General features: G+C 35.3%; 1 long non-coding RNA gene across 1 annotated transcript in view; it reads right to left on the bottom strand.

The window, feature by feature from the left end:
• The window catches only part of LOC109611834 (uncharacterized), a 131,276-nt gene that overhangs the window by 39,623 nt on the left and 70,371 nt on the right, over nucleotides 1-21,282 (bottom strand). The window contains exon 3 of the long non-coding RNA XR_009342855.1: nucleotides 3,079-3,273. This is a non-coding gene — a long non-coding RNA (uncharacterized LOC109611834). The remainder of the gene's footprint in view (nucleotides 1-3,078; nucleotides 3,274-21,282) is intronic.

The following is a 21,282-nucleotide window of genomic DNA, read 5'->3' on the forward strand; positions in this document are numbered from 1 at the left end:
TACCTAGAAAAATGTGGGTAAAACTATCAAAATACTGAATATCAGGAGGTATCGTTATACGGAAGATAAACGAAAACGTGAAAACTATATATATATATATATATATATATATATATATATATATATATATATATATATATATATATATATATATATATATATATATATATATATATATATATATATATATTTATATATAGCCCCCATATAATCTTATAACCCCCATGGTACCTCTCTCTCTCTTCGGTATTTTGATGATTTTAGCTACATTATAAACAGAGTTTTTTTCAATTTCGGATTTGAATATTGTAATATCTTATGACAAAAGTTGAATATGCAGGTCCATGTCATCGTATAGACCCTAATATACGGCTACATTATTTTTAAGATATAAATAGGATTTTTAACGGATTTTATTTTTTTTGAAAATTGCCAAATTTGTACCGAATGCTGGAGGGTATACAAAGTTCGGATCGGCCGAACTAACAGCTTTTTTACTTATCTTAATTCTTGGCCTAATTCAATTACCTTATATTTTTGTTAAGGTAAATGTTCTGAAATAATAGTTGCTAAAATTTATTGTCAAAGAATGGCAGGTTTATATCAAACTTTGACATCAGTATTTAAGTTGTCCTATCTCCCACATTTGTAAAGCTACATTAACATTGGTGGTAGAAAAAAAAACTTGTTAAAAAAAAACATTTTTGAACAATGTAGTAAAAAAAAAACACTTGTTAAAAAAACATTTTTGAACAATGTTAACCCTTCAAGAATTTACTAACCGACTTTGGTGGAAAGTCAAGCTGTGTGTAAAATTCCAAGAGGTCTGTGAAATTGAGATACTGGGTGGCGTCTGGCTCAGAATCCAAAGAAAATTCGATTATGTTATTTAAAGTTGGGACCGCCTTTATTTACAAAGAACGCCTTTATTACAAAGTCATTAGAAAACCAGTAAGGAAAGTCTTCAAGTCGGGCGGGGCCGACTTTATGATACCCAACACCACTTTGCTAATTAAGTAGAGCTCCACATAACAATTAAAAGTTTTTATGGGAGAATTCAATCATACACGCTATGATTATAATTATAATTAAAAGTTCAAAGGACTAAATATGCCGAAGCATTTGTATCTTTTATATTCGGAATTGTATTGCCCATTTGGTGCACAATTAATTGGAAATCGGATAAAGATATATATGGGAGCTATATCCAAATCTGAACCGATCTCGATAAAATTTGGTAAAGATATTTCTGAGCTGTATTTGATATATTTCCCTGAATATCGTTGTTATGGAGGGCATATTACGGTTGTGGGTAACAAATATAACAAATCGGATGAATAATATATATGGAAGCTATAGCTATATCTAAACCGATCTTCACCAAATTTGACATACTAACTTCTGGACTCAATTCGGTCGTAAGTGCCAAATTCCATCCCATTTGGACAAATATTAGACGTTTGGTGCACAATAAAAGGTAAATCGGACGAAGTTATATATGGGAACTATATCCAAATCTGAACCGATCTCGATAAAATTTAGCAAAGGTATTTCTGAGCTGCATTTGATATATTTCCCCAAATATTGTTGTTACAGAGTGCATATATTACGGCGGCGGTGGACAAAAATAACAAATCGGATGAAAAATATATATGGGAGCTATAGCTATATCTGAACCGATTTCGATCAAATTTGGCACACATATTTTCAGGCCTAATTTGGGTGTATATGCAAAATTCCATACAATTCGGGCTGATATTACACGTTTGGTGCACAATAAAAGGCAAATCGGACGAAGATATATATGGGAGCTATATCTAAATTTTTACCGATTATCCCCAATTTTAATAGGGTTCGTCCTTGGGCCAAACAAAAGATCTTTGCAAAATTTCATCTGGATCGGGCAATAAATGCGACCTGTACTTTGTTTACAAAAATACATGGACAGACGGACGGACGGACGGACGGACGGACGGACGGACGGACATGCATTAATCGACTTAGAATGTGATTCTATGCAGATCATCAAAAGGAACTATGGGTCTATCTCGTTTCCTTCTGCCTGTTACAAACAAATGCACAAAGACATAATACCCTAACCACCTTGTGGTGTAGGGTATAAAAAGCATTTTCCCCATAACATCAACAAATTTGTAAAATATCGAAAAAAGGCATTTTACAAATTTGTTGTTGTTATGTAGAAAATGCGTCTTTTTCTAAAGACTTTGTAAATAAAGGTGTTCTTCTAAACTTAGCATTTTATGAACATGTTGTCTTGCCAAATTTGTAGAATAAAATGTAAACCACGCGCGGTCCTCAATCCACAGTGGATAATGTTTAAAACGTATTTATTAAAAGTCAAATTTTTCGACAAATTTCTTTTTTTGTTACACAGTTAATTCCCTGATCCTTATCGATGCTGCAATGCTCCGTCCTAAAGGTATGCCCGAAAACTTAGTACATAACTAATTTATTTCCTCTTTAGCTTCCTTTGTTTTCTTACTTTTCATTATTATTCTGAATTGTTTGTTCATTATGTTAATTAATAGTTTTTTTTTTTGTTATTCTTTTAAATAATTCCAAAGTGACTTCCTCTGCTGTGCGTGGGTGCGTGTGTGTGTGCATCCTCTCCTCAAAGTTATGTCGTCGACAACTTAGTGGCATAAAGCGCCATCTTAACGGAGAGTTAAATCACTTAGAAGTTAAACACTTTTCAACAACTTGCAACGGCGAACCCTGTTACTATCCATCTATCTAAGTGCATGTAGATACCTTCGGAAAGGGGTAGTGGTAGGGGATGGCGTGCCCAACACTTTATGGCCGAGCAAACTTCATTGCTTCACTTACGCAAGAGTTACAACATTTGAGAATTATTATTCCTCGTTGTCGTCTTGTTGCAATAGTTGGCCCACCTCTGTTCAGTCGCCACAACCTCCACCGCTGCCACCGAAGTGCATGGAGTTTTATTTTTCTATTGCCGAGCAAAAAAAAAAAAAAAAAAAACAAATACGGAGCCACTTTATCCAAAGCCATTAAAAGTCACTTTTGTAAACTAAGCTAGACAAACTTTAAACTCACCTCTGTGTTCAACAAAATTCATTTTCCACAGCATCAGTATCATCAGGAAGATGCTTCTTAGCCGTATCTCCATGAGGAGATAGATTGCGATAAGAATTGGATATTAATGGTGGTGGGACAAGAGCAATGGGATTGTAGATATTATGGCACAGTGGTGTTGGAAGTCGTTGTAGATTTCAAGACGCGAACAGTTTTCTGAAAAAATAAGGAAGAAAATTATTATAGAATGCCTCCTTATATATGGGAGACCGCAAAATGTGGACCTCTATAAATAATTTTTTACTGTTAATGTTTCTAAATTATAAGGTGACAAAAAAAAAAACTGAAATATAAAAAATATGAAATTTAAAAACGGGGTTTATGAATAGACTTTAGCAAAAAGTAGAACGACATGACACATTTTTTTACCCTCCATCATAGTATAGAGGGTATATTAAGTTTGACATTCCATTTGTAACACCTAGAAATATACATTTTAGACCCTGAAAAGTATATATATATATATTTTTGGTGAGCATAAAATTCTATTTCCACCACCCGTCTGTTCGCCTGTGGAAATTAATCTAGCTTCCAAACCAATAGAAGTAGGCTAACAACATTTTACTCAGATGTGTGTTTGGTCTGCAGAACTTTTGGTATTGAAAATGAGTTATATATGTCCACGTTTTGGTATAGCCCCCATATAACTGAACCTCCCTAAATTCGGTATTTTAATGATTTTAGCGGTATTATTCAACGGAATTGTTTCAAACTTCGTATTTGCAGTTCGTAGAGGGGGCTGAAGTCTCGATGATATTAGGGAAATTGTTCACAGGAATTTTTTTAAATTTCGTATCAAAAATTCATAATGGGTACTACTGCCGATGACAAAAATTACTAAATCCGAACCAGTAGTGAGATTATCTAAATAATTTTTTTGCTACCGACAAAAATCTTTAACTTTGAAACCCAAAATGTTGATATAAACAACTTTAAGAACGAAGTTAGCAATTTTTAAAAAAAAAAAAATATAAATAAAAAATTCCTTAAAAATTCTGTTAAAATCATAAAAACACCGAATGCATTAGCGTCTATAAGACCACGTGGACCTGCATCAACAAAATCATCAAAACATCGAATATAGGGAGGTACTATTGTTTGGGGCTATGCCAAAACATGGACCTATACAGCTAATTTTCTGTCATAGGCTGTAGTATTCATTACGAACTTCGAATACCAAATTTGAGACAATTCCGACAATTCCAAATTTAAATTATGTCGCTAAAATCAATAAAATATGGAATATCGGGAGGATCCCGTTATATGGGACTACACGAAGACGTGAACCTGCACAAACACTTTTCGGACATCGGATTTTATGTTCGTTTTGGTTATTCAAAATATTGACCCTTTGTGGGGAAGGCACCAGAAGAAATGGTCCAATCTCTACCATCTTTATAACAGATCTTGAGTTCAAAGAAATATTGAGCTGTGCCAAGTCATAATGGAATCGGATGTTAATTTCGCGTTCTTTCGAAATATTCACATATTCACATCAGATCTTATGTTAGTAAAAATAATAGCATATGTGAAATTTGAAGATAACCGGATGCATATTTCGGATTTTATGACCGTCTTTATAACAGATCTTTTGTTCATAGAAATATTGATCATTGCCAAGTTTGAATGGAATCGGATGTTAATTTCTCGTTTTGGGAGCTTCATGGATATTCAAAATTTTGACTCTTTGTGTGAGAGGTACCAGATGGGATGGACATATAAATCCCATATTTACAGCAGAAATAATGGCACGTGTGAAATTTGAAGAGAACCGGATGTATATTTCGGATTTTATGATCGTTTTGGTTATTCAAAATGTTGACCCTTTGTGGGGGAGCTACCAGAAGAAATGGTCCGATATCTACCATCTTTATAACAGATTTTATTTTCATAGAAATATTGAGCAGGGCCAAGTCTGAATGGAATCGGATGTTAACTTCGCGTTTTAGGAGCTTCATGGATATTCGAAATTTTGACCCTTTGTGTGGGAGGTACCAGAAGGAGTGAATCTTCATACCACACCTTGGGTTAATAATAAACATTCTGTTGTGTGTAATTTGAAGGCCATCGGACTCTTACATCACTTGATGAGTGGACCAATATTGTCCATTTTCGCACCTGACCTAGAGCTGATGCAGATATTAGGATTTGCAAAGTTGGAGCAAAATTGGATTATCGATTCTCTCTCTGTGCAGAAAATATATTTTTTTGCTTCAAAATTTTGACCTTTTGTGGGGGAGGTACCAGAAGGAGTTGACCGATACATTCTATCTTAACACCAGACCTTGGATTGATAAAAAATATTGGGATGTGTGAAATTTGAAGACAATCGGACAATCACGTTTTATTAAAGTTGTAAATATTCAAAATTTTGACCCTTTGTGGGGTAGTGGACCGATATTTTCGCACCTGACGTAGCACTGGCGCAAATATTAGAATTTGCAATGTTGGATTATCGGTTCTCTTTCTGTGCTGTAAAATATTTTCTTAGAACATTTCGGCCCTTTGTGGGGTCAGAAGCAGTGGAACGAAATTGCCCATTTCCGAACTCGATTTAGGTTTAATAATAATATTACGATATATCAAGTTTGGACCAAATTCGATACTTCCTTTCAGAGTTATCGTTCGTACCAGCCATACAGGCAGACGGATGGACAGACGGGGCCTAAGTTTAAACAAATCGGAGAATCCATTCCCATTTTCTGAGAGTTACAAGTATTTAAATATGGACCCGGTGTGGGAGAGGACGAAAAGGAGGTCGGCCGAAAATCTAATAGGAAAATCTAATGGGCTGTCTAAAGATGTTCTTAATGCGGATTCGAATAGGTTTTTGATACCCTCAGCCATATGGCTACAGAGGGTATATATCATTAGGACTTGTTATGAGTGTGGAAGGTGTTATCATTTGGCAAAAATATTATATTCCACCCTTCTTCATCTTTGTTTGTCCGCTGCTTTTGCTGTCCGCTCGCAACCTTATAACTTATACTTAAACACTTTACATACTTTGGCACGGTTTCGAAGTGAGAGTTGTTCAAGCCCTTCACACACATCAACAACATGGATCTGTAAGTATAACAACTTCAGAATTTCCTTTGACCACCCATAGACTGCCCTTCAGAACCACTGTTAATGTCAAACAATATTATGAAAGTGCCTCTTGGACCCAACGATATGTTGAAGATGACACCGTTGCGTTTTATGCCGTCATTGCATCTATCTAAACTAGAAACACACACACTCTCACATACACCTGTGCACCTTTGTCAGATATGATAGCGTAGATATGGGAAAAATAAGCAGAAGGCCTGTGTTAGGTGTCGCAGCAGTCCGCCGCCTCCTTGCAACTTGAAAGTCATTTGCGAAAGTAAAAGAAAAATCGTCTCCATTAAATTACATTTACCATAAATGAGCTTTACTATTGCCACTCGTTACTGCCGCCATTCACTGGCGCCACCTCTACTGCTACTAAACTTGGTTAGTTCTGCTCTATTTGGCAAAGGAAGGGGGAGGTGGGCGGCGGTTGCAAGTGGCTGCTCCATTAGTTTGAATTTGGACCTGCAACAACTAACATCCAACTCAAACTCTGGCAACAAAGTGGTTGCCTTGTCGGCGGCTGATGGTGGTGGTAGTCTGTCTGTCTGCCTGGCTGTTTGCTTTGCTCTTGGCTTGCTCTAGAGGAAGTTTTTGAACAAACAAACATGAACTTAGACAACAATGTGAACTGAACTCCTGTTCTGTATTCTTTCTTTGCTTTTTTGCAAGTCAACGAGTAAAAGATGCACAGTCTAGGTAATGGAAGAAAAATAGAACAGAAAAAAGTTAGGGGAGGGCGAGAGAAAAACAACACGACTTTTTTTCTTCTTTGCCCGCTTTTTTTGTTTTCTCCATCCAAAAATAGTTCTTAAGAAAATTAAAAGTTCTTTCTAAACTAATTACAGATGCTTTCCGAGTGCTGTGCCTTTCGTCCGGTACGTGTGGTACGCATGTTGCCAGTGCTACCTTCCATCCAACAACCTTGTCAGAATTACAGTCAGTGTCAACGTTTATTGGATAGTATGATGTGTAAATAACCTTTGATGTTATTAGCACATCACTTTCCGAAATATGTTTAACTTTTGTTTTTGATGCTGTTGTTTTATTTTTGTTGCCTTTGTATTTTTTCGAAAGAATAATTAAATATTAAATGTAAGAGAGGAACAAACAAACTTATTGATTGATTAAATATACACAAATTTTTCTAAGTAGAATTAACGTTAATGTATGTAGAAGATTTAAAAATAATAGGGTGTAATGTTGGTCGGACTTAGAATTTACAGGCACGTGTTTTAGAAAAAATATAGGGTGAGATAAAAAAAGCTGCAACAAAGTCAAACGCCATAATTTTTACATTTTTTTTAATTTTATTGAATGGAAGCAAAAATGTCGGAAATAGCATCGGAAATTTTAGAATAAGTTTAGATTTGTTCGAATTGGTCACCTTTGGTACGAATTATGGCCTTCAAACGGCCGATGAAACCCTCACACGCTGCCCGAATGTTGCTCTGAGGTATTTCGGCCCATTCCCACCGAAGCGCTTGCTTGAGGTGATCGACACTTTGGTATTTTTTAGTGCCAAACTTACTTTCCAAAATATTCCAGACACAAAAGTCTAGCGGATTGGTATCCGGAGATTTTGTTGACCATTGTGCGCTGGAAATAAAGCGAGGAACCTCACTTTGTAACCATTCTTGGGAGGCACGTCTGAGTGCGATGGTGCTGAGTCTTGTTGGAATGTCCAACGTCTGCTGAGAAAATGTTTAATCACCCTCCAGAATATTTTTGCGATAATATTCGGCATTTATACTGATGCCACGGTCGATTAATACGAGCGGAGTGGTGGCCCACACCATCACCATGGCCGGCACTTGCGTTCTGGTGGCCAACCGAAGGTGCATATTTTCAGCTGACCTCTTTGGCAAGTAAACACGATCATTTAGTTTGTTTACAAATTGCTGGACAAGGAATGTTTTTTCATCGGAGACGAAGAAAACCAAATTCGGCAGTTCACCACTTTCGGCCAAGCGAAGTAACTCTTTAGCTCCTTTGAGTCTATTTTCTGTTGTCTTTCTGTTGCGGTTTAAGTTCTTGATCTTTTTGGAATTTCAATGGCTTTTTTTCAATATTTGCCGAATGGAATATTGCGATATGTTCAGCTCACGAGCCATTTTTCGGTCACTGCGACGAGGGTTTCGATCAAGTCGCTTCTTAACTTTTCGAACCATTTCTGCTGATGTTGCTTTTTTCTTCCGTCTCCTGTCCAATTCCTTGACGTCGGGCTACGCTACCAGTATTACGGCAACGAGCGATGGTACGAGACACAAAAGATTTGTTCACATTTAAATGTTGCAGTGCTCTAACGAGAGCCACTTTGCGGTTTTCCAGCCAAATGTAAAGAAATCACACTATCACGCTTGAATTCCATCAGAACTAACTTTTTTTCTGTAAAATTCTCACCTCAAATGCTTTTGTACGCTTGTAAACAATATAATGAGCTGTCACTGGAATAATTTTAACAGCTGTCGGACGAGTGGCTTAGAAATGACAGCAGCCTGAAGTTGGTTGCAGTTTTTGCATCTCATCCTGTATAGGATGCATTTCCAAATCCACCTCCATATCTCAATTCCAAATGCTAACAGAGGCCTCCACCTTAAATTTCGGGATTCCATTTCAGATTTAGTACCACTTAATAATTTTCGATCAATAATGGTAAACATTTCCACAACCACCACCATATCTTAACCAGAAACACAAAAAGTGACATCTACGTCATATTTCAGGATTTTAGCTATATTCCTTTACCCAATATTTCAATTCCACATACAAACAGTTCTCATTTTCATTGCATTAGTTCACATTTGCAAAACAAACGTCGTATCCTAATTCCAAATACCAACAGAGACCTCAATGACAAATTTCAGGATATCAGCTTAATCCTTTCCAGATGACAACAGGGACCTCAATATCAAATTTCGGAGTTCCAGCTCTATCCCTTCACTCTATACCGCATTTAGTACTATTTAGTACTTTTCGGATGATTATAATATACATATCCAAAACCAACTCCATATCTTAACCACAGACATCAACATTGATCACAATATCAAATTTCAGAATTTAAAATCTATCCTTTCACCCAATACCAAATTTAGTACCTTTTAGTACTCTTCGTACAATTTTAGTATACATTTCCAAAACCATCTTCACATCTCAATCAAAGATACCAACAAGGATCACAATAGCAAATTTGAGGATTCTAATCCTATCTCTTTATGGGACACGTTTCTAAAAAATACCTCCACAAATAACAAATTTCAGAGTTTTTTTCTCAATCTCATCATCCAATATGAAATTTAGTACCATTTAGTACTTTTCGCACAATTATAGTAGAAGTTTGCACAACTACCTCAATATCTCAAATCCAGAGACCTCAATATCAAATTTCACAAGTTTAGCTTTGTAATTTCCCCCCCATTGCCAAATTTAGTAAAATTTAGTCCAATTATAGTACGCATATTCAAAATCAGCTCCTTCTTTCAATCACAGACAGTGACATCCATATCAAACTTCAGGATTTCCAAATTTAGTATCATTTTATACTTTTCGTTCAATTATAGTACACATTTCCACAATTACCTCCATGTCTCAATTCCAGATACCAATAGTGACATTTGTATTGAATTTCAGAATTTTAGTTCCATTCCATTCCACTTAGTACTTTCCGTACAAATATAGTACACATTTTTGCAAATACCTTCATGTGCCCAGGCTACACATGAACAGCGAACTTAATACCAAATTTAAGATTTGAAGCACTATTGGTTCACCCATGACCTAATTGTACCAAAAATGGTATTTTTTTTAGTACTTTTCATGTACTTGTATCACACTTTTCCAAAAAAAACACTTATTTATCACAAGCCTACCACCTTTAAGTACTCCAGTACAAAATATCAAAATTCCAGCTTCATCCGTTCAACCTAAACTAAACAGTTCCAAATTTAGTACCATTTAGTACAGTTCGCACACTCAGAACAAATTTCTAGAACCACCTTCATATCCACATCTAATCAAATCAAATTTCAGAATTCTAGCTCATTCCGTCTGTATAAGCATTAAATGTTTAGTATATTTTTGTACTTTTCTCACCCTTTCAATATGATTTTTCTGAAACCCGCCCCCACCAAAACTGACCCAAGTGTAAAATTTCAATATTCTAACTTCCGCCGTTTCGTTTGGGCGTTGATTCTCAATCAGTCCTTCGGTCAGTCAGTTATTTCACTACTTTCGATTGAAGGACATCTTTTCCTAGAACAAATGTCAGCGATTTTATACCATCCACCAATCTATGGAGGGTATATTAACGTTGTTATTCCGTTTGTAACTCCTCGAAATATTAATGATAGACCCTACAAAGTATATATATTTTGGATCAGGGTAAAATTTTAAGACGATCTAGCGATGTCCATCTGTCTGTCCGTCTGTCTGTTGAAATCGTGCTATTTTCGAACGAATTGAGATAGAAGGCTAAAATTTTACATACATGTATAGTTTACCAGTAGGCAGGTTAAGTTCGTAAATGGGCCATGTCGGTCCACGTTTTCGTATAGCCCTCATATAACGGTAGCTCCCTATCTTCGGTATTTTGATGATTTCAGCAAAATTATTCACCGGAATTGTTTCAAATTTCGTATTGGAAGATCTTAATGGTTACTACAACCTATGGAAAAAAATTTCGTTTGCAGGTCCACGTCTTCGTATAGCTCCTATCGGGAGGTACTACTCACGATATTCGGTATTTTCATGATTTCAGCGACTTTATTTACGTACTTATTTCAAATTTCCTATCAGAAGATATCAATATAAAGGGGTCTACAGCCTATGATAAACATTTTTGTATGCAGGATCACATTTTCGTATAGCCCCCATAAGACGGTAGCTCCAGATATTCGGTATTTTGATGATTTCAACAAAATTATTCACCGGAATCATTTCAAATTTCGCATTGGGAGATCTTAATGGTTACTACAACCTATTGAAAAAAATTTTCGTATACAAGTCCACGTCTTCGTATAGCCCCTATATAACGGTACCTCCCGATATTTGGTACTGTCATGATTTTAGTAACACTATTCACCGGAATTATTTCAAATTTCGTAGCAGAAGTACGTAGTGGGTGCTACAGCCTATGACAAACAGTGTTATTTTGTGTGCAGGTCCACGTCTTCGTATAGCCTCCATATGACGGTACTCCAAATATTTGGTATTTTTAGGATTTGTGCGACACTATTCACCGGAATTGTAAGAAATTTCGTATTTAAAGTTCGTAATGGGTACTACAGCCTATGACAAAAAATTTCGTATGCGGGCCCACGTCTTCGTATAGTCTCCATATAACAGTTTTTATTTAAGTGGTAGTTTCCGGAAGTTTTTTCAAAATTTTGAGGGTATTGAAAGTTTGGCTTTATTTTTTTCTGAAATGAATTTCTGGTTATATCGCTGAGCTGAAGTAATTCTCTGTTACAAATTTTGGCCAGAGATGCCTAATATATTTTGCTTTATAACTTTATTACCTTTGTGCTTATTGAAAATGTCCCAAACCCAGCCAACCATTGTCCTTCAATCAAGTCTCACTCATGTCTTAACAAAAATGATGATTTTCCTAAGCTGTACTCCATGCAAACTCTATACTCCATAAATTAACATTGAAATATGAAATGTTTTTCAAAAGTGACTATGTATCATGCAACAGGGTATCTATCGAATGGAGAAAAAAATCGTTATGATAATATATTAAACCTATATCGATACGTGTTCACCTGTATATACATTGTAGGGTGTTATGACAAAAAGGAATAACCGAGAGAGAGGGAGAAATAAAAAACATACAATCGATCGGAAAACATATTTGAATAAATCAATTTGGCTTACCGATCATTAAATTTGCAAACATAAGAGTATTATAATAAATCCAATTTAATAGACAAAATCCAATTTATTCCCATACCCGGAGGAATTCCTTGCGTGACAGGACACTCACTCAAACACACATACCCACAGAACGACATACATAATTCACAAAAAAAATATTGTTGTTCGGCTGGTAATAAGACTGAATATAATTATGCAAATTTCAATATTTACGCAGGTAATAAAAATTTCTTGAATAAAGATATGAAGGTCTTTTCCCAAAAAGCCAAAAATAACGAATGGAAAAGCTTGTGGCCTCTAGGCAAGAATAGCATTTGATTTACGTGTCGTCAAGCCACTTGTTATGGAAGGCCAGGGAATAAAGCAACAACGTACCCATTAATACATCCGATGAATTTATAATGGCATTGAAGGAGATTCCAGTTTATGCTTTTTTTTTATTTCGTGTTTTGTTTATTTAGTTTCATCATTTCGACGAGAGTAACGAGTGTCGGGGGAACAATTGTAATGGTGCTACTGTACCTGTGAATAACCTCTAAATAGGATTTATGAATTAACTTTGGTATATTAAATTGATGCAAATATTGGGTGATGGCTAAGTGAAGCAAACGGAATTATGAAGATGATATAACTGTAATTAAAATGGGGATTGTAATTCTAATAGTGTTCTTGAAAAATGTATTAATGCTCGCCGAATTGGAGAAAATGGGAATCGGTTTGGATTCTCTGGTTTCTAGGTTACTATACCATGAATTTTTTAAACCCATCCTCCACGATGCACCATGGTTTCAAACACACATATTTCACCCCTATTTTAATTATGTTGTCAATTTGTATGTAGCATGCATATCCTATCAGATCTTAATGGGTACTTCAACTTGTGACAAAAAAATTACTAATGCAGGTCCAGGTTTTCGTATAGCGTCCATATAACTTTACCTGTAAATATTCGGTAATTTAATGATCTTAGCGACGAATTTAGCGAAATTTTGTATTGGAAGACCTTAATACTACTATAACCCAGAACAAAGCATTACTTATGCAGGTCCACGCCTTCGTATAGCCCCATATATAACAGTGCTTTGCAAAAATTCGGTATTTTTATGGTATTAGAGACATTATATACTGGAATTGTTTCAAATTTCGTATTTAATGTTTGTATTGAAAAAATTAGGTAAGCAGGTCAATGCCTTCGTATAACCACCATATAACGATAACTCCTGATTTTATTAACATTGTTATTATTCTAATGATTATAGACACTATTCACCCGAGTTGTTTCAAATTTCGTATTTGAAGTTCGTAATGGATGAAGGACACCCTCAGATCCACTCCAAATGTCCTGAAAGATATTTCGTCCAAAGATATTTTGGGTCTAAAACCAATTATAGTTGATATGACTTACTTTAAACAGATTATAATAGTGTATTTTTAACGTATAGCTCTGCAATATGCGTAGGATATAATATATTTGACTCCGCCCGAATTCGGAAGGGTCCGTATTGGAATGTCGACTTGGACATGTCCGTCCGTTCATCCGTATGCCCTTCTGTTGAAATCACTACACAGCTCTTTCTAATCTCTTATAATGTTTGGTGTTAAAAATGGTTTACTTCTGTCCACGTTTAAGTGTATGCATCATATTCTGACCGATTTTGGTATTTCTGTCACAACTTTAATTTAAATCAACTGTAGCTTGACATTTCAGTTTCTGAGGTCTTCTCAGTGAAGTCCTCTCAAATAATATTCCATGTATGCCCACTTTTTGGTAAGTAAGAAACTAACATAATACCAAGCCAGCTGATATTTTTGAAAATCCTAGACTAAATTCTAATTAATTTAACTGTACTTTAATAGTTGAGGTGCTCTACGGGCAGATGTACTTATCACTAAACTAAACTTCTTTCCTGTCCTTAACATTCTTCTCAGGCGTGTCGATTGGTTTCAACTGTGTGATCAGGAATTTTTTTTCTGTTTTTGGTTCATTTGAACACCTAAATATTTTGCGATCATCTCCAAAAGCAAGAGGACCCTCTGTATCTCAAAATTTAGACTCTAGACTTACAGTTGCTTGTCTACGATATTTGGTTATATTCGTCAACGAAATCAGCATAAAAAACCAAAAGTTTGCTTTTGTGTATCACGCATATCACCTGTACGTAATGTCGGTACGTTTTCACACAAAAGTAGTGGTCCATTCAACCCGCTGTTCTAAACTCTAATTTCATGCGAGATTTCGTGTCCATTGGTTTTGGATTCATTTTTAGTTGTCCTTTTTCAATTCCTATACATATTGCGGACATATTTGAAAACAATAGGCCTAGCCCTTCTAAGCCTAACCCTTCCCTTGTGAAAATTTTCGTGAGGATCGGACGATAATTGTAACCTCTATATCTTCAACACATAGTGTTGCACGGTATAAAAATTGAAGAAAATCTTATACTGATTTTGTTTTGTTTTCGTTCGTTCCCACGCCTCTCACTCCCACCCCTACCGACCGCGGGGGCGACCTCCCCATACGTAGGGAGCGCGTACACACCAAAGACCGGGAATGGTGGGTTAGTTGAGAGTTAGTGGTGCCAGCTACAGTCTAGTACATCAGCCGGCAAAGAAATAGGTAAAAATACATTACTGAGAAAGGAATTAGAGCAACACTTATAACAATTATAACAAATATAAACAAATAACAGTGAAAATAATATGTTAAACAAATACTACTGTTCAAAGGCTGGTGTCTATTGTTTCCGCAAAGGGGATTGTAGACTAGGTGCCGTTAAAATGAACTTAAAGATTCTGGCAGGTAGTGCTCAAAGGCTGGGTCTACTGGTTCCGCAAAGGGAGATGTAGATCTGGTGCCGCAAAAATGAGCTTTTTAAATTAAAAAATAGGTAAGTGAACATAAACAATCACATATGGAGAATAGATTTTTTAATAGCGTTCAACGAATTACTTAAACAAATACTATTACATAGACTATTGTAAATTACACATAAGGATCTCAATGGGTTACTGATTGCGAAATTAGTTCTTGCGAGAGATAAATTTAAAGGTTCGAAATAACGAGTTCTACGAGAAGGAATATTATAAGTTACTTCCCCAGTTAAAAAATGAGAATCAATCAAAACTTTAAAATTGTGATATTTGTGGGGAAGTTACTGGATTGAGTGAATCAATATTATCCATTTGGTGTGCCAAGCTTGAATTACATCGGTAATTTTCTTCACTTCATATTGAATTTATACCCTACACCACAGTATGAAGGGTATTTTAAGTTTGTTATTCCGTTTTTAAACCCTCGAAATATACATTTTGGAGCCCACAATATAAATTCTTGTTCGGCATACATTTTTGTGTCGATTTAACGATGACCTTCGCTCTGTTTGTCAATCTGTGGAAATCTCTCGAGCTTCTGAACGAAATGAAGTACGTTGATCAAATTTTACCCAGATGTATTTTTATGTCTTCAAGAATTTTGGTATTGCAGGTAAGTCCAAGTTGTGATATAAGACCCATATAACTGTACCGCCAGATTTAAGGTTTTACGACTGCTTTAGTCACAATTTTAACCCGAATTTGCTGTAAATTTGTAGACTGTGTTCGCAGCATGTAGGTAACGTCCAGCATGTAGGTAAAACTATGTATATACATGCAAGTTTTGATATACTTCCGATATAACCGTCCCTCCAGATATTCGGTATTTTGATGATTTGTGTCACACTTTTCCCCGGAATTATTTCAGATTTTTTGTTTGGAGTTTGTAATGGATACTACTTTCTATGACAGGAAATTTACTATACAAGTCCACATCTTCGTATATCCCCCATATAACTGAACGTAAGTATTTTGGCGATTTTAGCCATACTGTTGACTACAATTATTTCAATTTCGGAATTTAGAGTTCGTAATAGGCCCCACCTTCTCTGGCAGATAAATGACTGTAATTGACGATCTCGTTTGAACCCATCTAATTGTAAACCCTGATATTCCGAATTATAGTGGGATTTCCAACGTATTCCAAATGATGAAGGGTGCTAAAAGTTCGGGTCGGACGAGACTATTAGTTTTTATACCCTACACCACATAGTGGTAAGCGTATTATGTCTTTGTGCATTTGTTTGTAACATGGAGAAGGAAACGACTTAGACCCATAGTTCCTTTTGGTGATCAGCATAGAATCACATTTTGAGTCGATTTATGTATGTCCGTCCGTCCATCTGTCTGTCCATTTATTTTTGTAAACAAAATGCAGGTCGCATTTATTGCCCGACACAGATGAAATTTTGCACAAATCATTTGTTTGGCCCAAGGACGAACCCTATTGAAATTGGACATAATCGGTAAAAGTTTAGATTTACCTCCCATATATATCTTCGTCCGATTTGCCTTTTATTGTACACCGAATAGTATGAAATTTTGCACATATTTAGGCCTGAAAATAAGTATGCCAAATTTGATCGAAATCGGTTCAGATATAGCTATAGCTCCCATATATATTGTTCAAATGCAGCTCTGAAATATATTTGCTAAATTTTATCGATATCGATACCTTTGATTGTGAACCAAACGTCTAATATTTGTCTAAATGGGATGGAATTTGGCACTTACGGCCGAATTGAGTCTAGAAGCTAGTATGTCAAATTTGGTGAAAATCGGTTCAGATATAGCTATAGCTCCCATATATATTGGTTATCCGATTTGTTGTATTTGTTACCCACAGCCGTAATATGCACTCCGTAACAACGATATTCAGGGAAATATATGAAATACGGCTCAGAAATATCTTTGCCAAATTTTATCGAGATCGGTTCAGATTTGGATATAGCTCCCATATATATCTTTATCCGATTTCAAATTAATTGTGCACCAAATGGGCAATTCAAGTCCGAATTTAAAAGTTACAAATGCTTCGGCATATTAAGTCCTTTGAACTTTAAATTATAATCATAGCGTGTATGATTGAATTCTCCCATAAAAACTTTTAATTGTTGTGCGGAGCTCTACTAAATTAGCAAAGTGGTGTAGGGTATCATCAAGTCGACTCCATCCGACTTTAAGACTGTCTTTATTGGTTTTATCTGTTTCTATGTTTATTTGTTTGCAACTTTTTTTACTTTCTCGTGGAAGGTTCCAGAAAGGTTGGATATATTGGAGTTTCACTTGCTCTAACATAGGCAAACATATTAGTATGTAGAAAGTTTGAAGAAAATCCGACACTTATTCATGTTTTGCGAGAGCTGTCACGTGATTATTGGGAAGGTACAAGAAGGACTGGACCCATCTTTGCCCATTTCCATACTCGGTCTAAGTTTTATAATGATATTGGTTGCAGTAAGTTTGGACATAATTTGAGGGTTATAGTACACACCAGTCGAAGGGATAGACTGGCCTGACTAGTTCGACTTAAAAAGTCCTAAAAGTAATTTCCGTCAAAGAGGCCTTAGATCTCGGATTTAAATCCTAGGTCTCTTACAACTTAAATTCTTTTATTCTCACATAAAACTCTTTGTTCTCACAGTGATTGGAATTCCTATAGACCATGTTCGTCTCGGGGTCGTTCTCTATTATATATAAGGATAAATATAATATATGTTAAACAAGTTCCAATAATTTTGTTTTATAATGCAATTTAAATTCGGTATTAAAACAAAAAAATATTAAATTCATTTGTTTACTTGTTTGTCAATTTAAGCTTAAAGCTATTTAAAATTCAAATCAAATTTGCTTTCAATGCAACCACTCCCTCATCTTCGTTTTCCAAGGTATTTGCATATCTGATGCGGCAAGACGAGTTGTCGTCCTTAGACTTATTTGGATTGTTTTTATACCTTGCAATACCGAAGGAGACAATGAATGGGAAGCAACAAAATGTAGATATACATTTTTTTTTTTGAAACCTTGAAACGCCCAGGAGGGACATTGTTCAATTTGTGATACAACAGGTAGTAGCGGTTGTGTGACAACAGAAAATATGACTTTTCTCAACTTAACCTAGTCATGGCCAATTTCATTTCCTTCTACGCTTCTTTTCGACATTAAATCTTCTTATCTTTTCAAGACGGATCTTAATTTGTGTGAGTGAGTGTGTGTGTACGTCTAGCAAGCTTAAGGGGGATTTGTTGCATGTCTTATCCAATGTTTTTTTTTTTTGTTTTCTTCTTGGATTTTGTGAAATTTTACGAATATAAATTATTCTATAAAATATGGATTTGAAATATTTTAAATATAAACATAAAATTTGCATAAAATTCAAATTAAATTTGTTGTGGTTTCCATCATCGCCCAGACGACAGATGATGACTGCAGGCTGGTGGTGTTGGTTGTGTGTGCGGTTTTAAGAATAAATATTTTGATTAGATTCTGGAGAAGAAAAACACTGGCATTTGTTTACACACACACACACACAAACACACTCGCACTCACACAAATATTTGTAAACAAATAATATGCATTTATATGAAATCATTTCTACCGAACAGAAGTAAATTGTCCAGAAAATTTGATTTGTTATTCGAATTTAACGCTTAAAAGGTGGAAAAATGAAAAGAATATTGAAATTCAATTATGGCCAATTTTAAAGGGAATTTCAAAGTTAATTTGAATATTCCAAATAGACAGGGTCGGTATACAAATTCATTTTAAATTTTAAGAAATTGAGGGATGAACATAATCAGAAGAGTCAATCATGATTTGTTGTGATTAGCAAAATGGATAATTTTATTAAATACGTAGGAAAACTGTGAAATTTTGTAATTAAGACCTGTTGCATGGAAGTTGGGATTTCTATGAAATTAGTTGGTTGGAAGTAATAATTGCGTTTTTGTCGTTAGATGTATAACATTAGTAGTGAACAAAACTTCGGGTTTGAATAACACAGAGCGAAAAAATTATTTTTTTTTTTCAATAATTTAAAATTATAAAAGTAGAGCTAAAAATAGAGGCACGTGTATTGGCGTTTTGAATATTTGCATCGCAAAGTATCCAAAAAAGTGGCAAGTTTTCTTCCCTTCGGTATTTTTTTGGGATTTTTAGATTAAGATTCCTCGGAATCCATTTAGTTCGATTGAACGGACTAATTCCTTATCTTGTTTCATGGACTCTGGTCATTTGTATGAAAACTCTGCGTATGAGTTATATAAATTAAGTGAGATAAAATTAAATTACTCATACGCTTAGGAACTGATGTACTGAACTATGAACTAGATTGACACAACTCTAGTATGTAGTACGTTCGGCATTATTGTAGGTAAACCACGTAGATCATTTTGGTAAAAATTTGTAATCCTCAAGTGAGTCAACAAAATATGGTTAAAAACTCCCTTTACCAGTATAATAACATTTCGAATTGCTCTACAAAATTATTTGTCATAAAATTCTACAAAAGTCCAATTTTCACGTAAACGTTAGGAATTCATAATTATTAAAAAAACAAGTAAAACAAGTAAGCAAAGGCTACAGTCGAGCGGGGCCGACCGTTGAATACCCTACAACACTATAATAAATGATACAGTTTATATAGACGAGATACTCGAAAGAATTCCACAAGATATGGTGACAAATAATAAAAGAAAACCATCAGGTTTCATTCTCTAATTTTCGAATAATATCAACTTAAACTAATTTGTTCATTTCCAATTTATTGGTAGATGTTGCACTTAAATGGTCTTCCTAGATCTACCAATATTTCCCAAAGACCTATAATCTCTCAGAAGTGGCAAAAGATTAACATTTATTATTGGTTTTTGACTGAAACGCATCTATATGAGATACAGACATTTGACTATATTCTTCATCGAAGTCAGCGTTAACGAAATAGTCAGAAGTGCGTCTTTCCTGTATTTGTGAATTCTCCAAAAAGTCACTGGAATGGACATTTTCGTATTTTGTCTACAAAAGTTGGCAAACCATTTGGCTTTTGCAATGTCCGGTAACCTCCATTCCAATGCGCGTGAGGATCGGGCGATAATTACGACTTGCTGACAATTTTGCAGTTTTTTTTTGTTCATTTCAACCCCTAAATATATGGCGATTATCTCCAAAAAGAGTAGGCTTCTATTCTGACCCTCATCTTATCCCCATGCAAAATTTCATAAGGATCGGGCCATAAATGCGATCTATATATGATATCCTGATATCCTAACTACTTAGTTTTGTTAGCTGTAGAAATATTACCAAATGTTTAATTCAAAATGAAAATATGCCAAAAATATGACAAAATTGAAAAAATATGAGAAAATATTACAAAATCAATATTTTCATCTTTAGAGAGCTATTTTTATGCGATTTTTTTAGACGTTTTTTCTTTCCGGCCAATAGGCCATTTTGAATTAATGAGAACTGTTGAAATCAGTTCAGCCGTTCTCGACATATAAGAGATCTTTCAAGCATATCTTCTTTGATAGGCATATATATCGCACATATTTTGCTATATATCCGATTTGATGGATGTTAACATCAATGTAAAGATCAGAAGTAACCTTGTCATGGCTTTGTGATTTCGCCGGGATTTAAAATATTCGCGGTTTAATGAAAAATTTTGAATTTTTTTAACACAAAAGATATGGTCTATTTTACCCTCTAAATATTATCCGATGACCACCCAAATTGGTAGGCTTCTTCCCCGCCCTAAACTCTAGCTACATGCGAAATTCCGCGTCGATTGGTCTATAATTGCGACCTGTATAGCTACTGCAAAATCCGACATTTTTTCAGTATTTGGTCCATTTCAACCCCTAAACATTTGGCGATCATCTCCAAAAGAAATAGGGTTCTATTCTGACCTTAACCCCACCTACATTCTAAATTTCGTGAAGATCGGGCCATAATTGCGACCTGTAGAGTGATTACAAATTAACATGGACAGACGGACAGACGGACAGACGGACGGACGGACATACATAGCTAGATCGACTCAGCTCGGCGAGCTAGGAAGATCCATATATACTTTCCTATATGGGAAACCAATATTTCGAGGTGTTACATAAATTCTGGCCCAATCAAACTTATAATACCCCCAACACATAGTGTTGTAGGGTATAACAAATTTTGGGGTTCAAACCAGACTCTATGTGAGTTTATGCAGAAATCTCCCACAAACCATCATTTTAGAAGGATGACATCAAAGACAAAAATATTTCACTATAAGTTACAAACGAATGGAAAACAAGTAAAAAAGCTGTAAGTTCGGCCAGGCTGAAC

Source organism: Musca domestica, unplaced genomic scaffold (genome assembly GCF_030504385.1).
Source record: "Musca domestica strain aabys unplaced genomic scaffold, Musca_domestica.polishedcontigs.V.1.1 36, whole genome shotgun sequence".
NCBI classification, from domain to species: Eukaryota; Metazoa; Arthropoda; class Insecta; order Diptera; family Muscidae; genus Musca; species Musca domestica.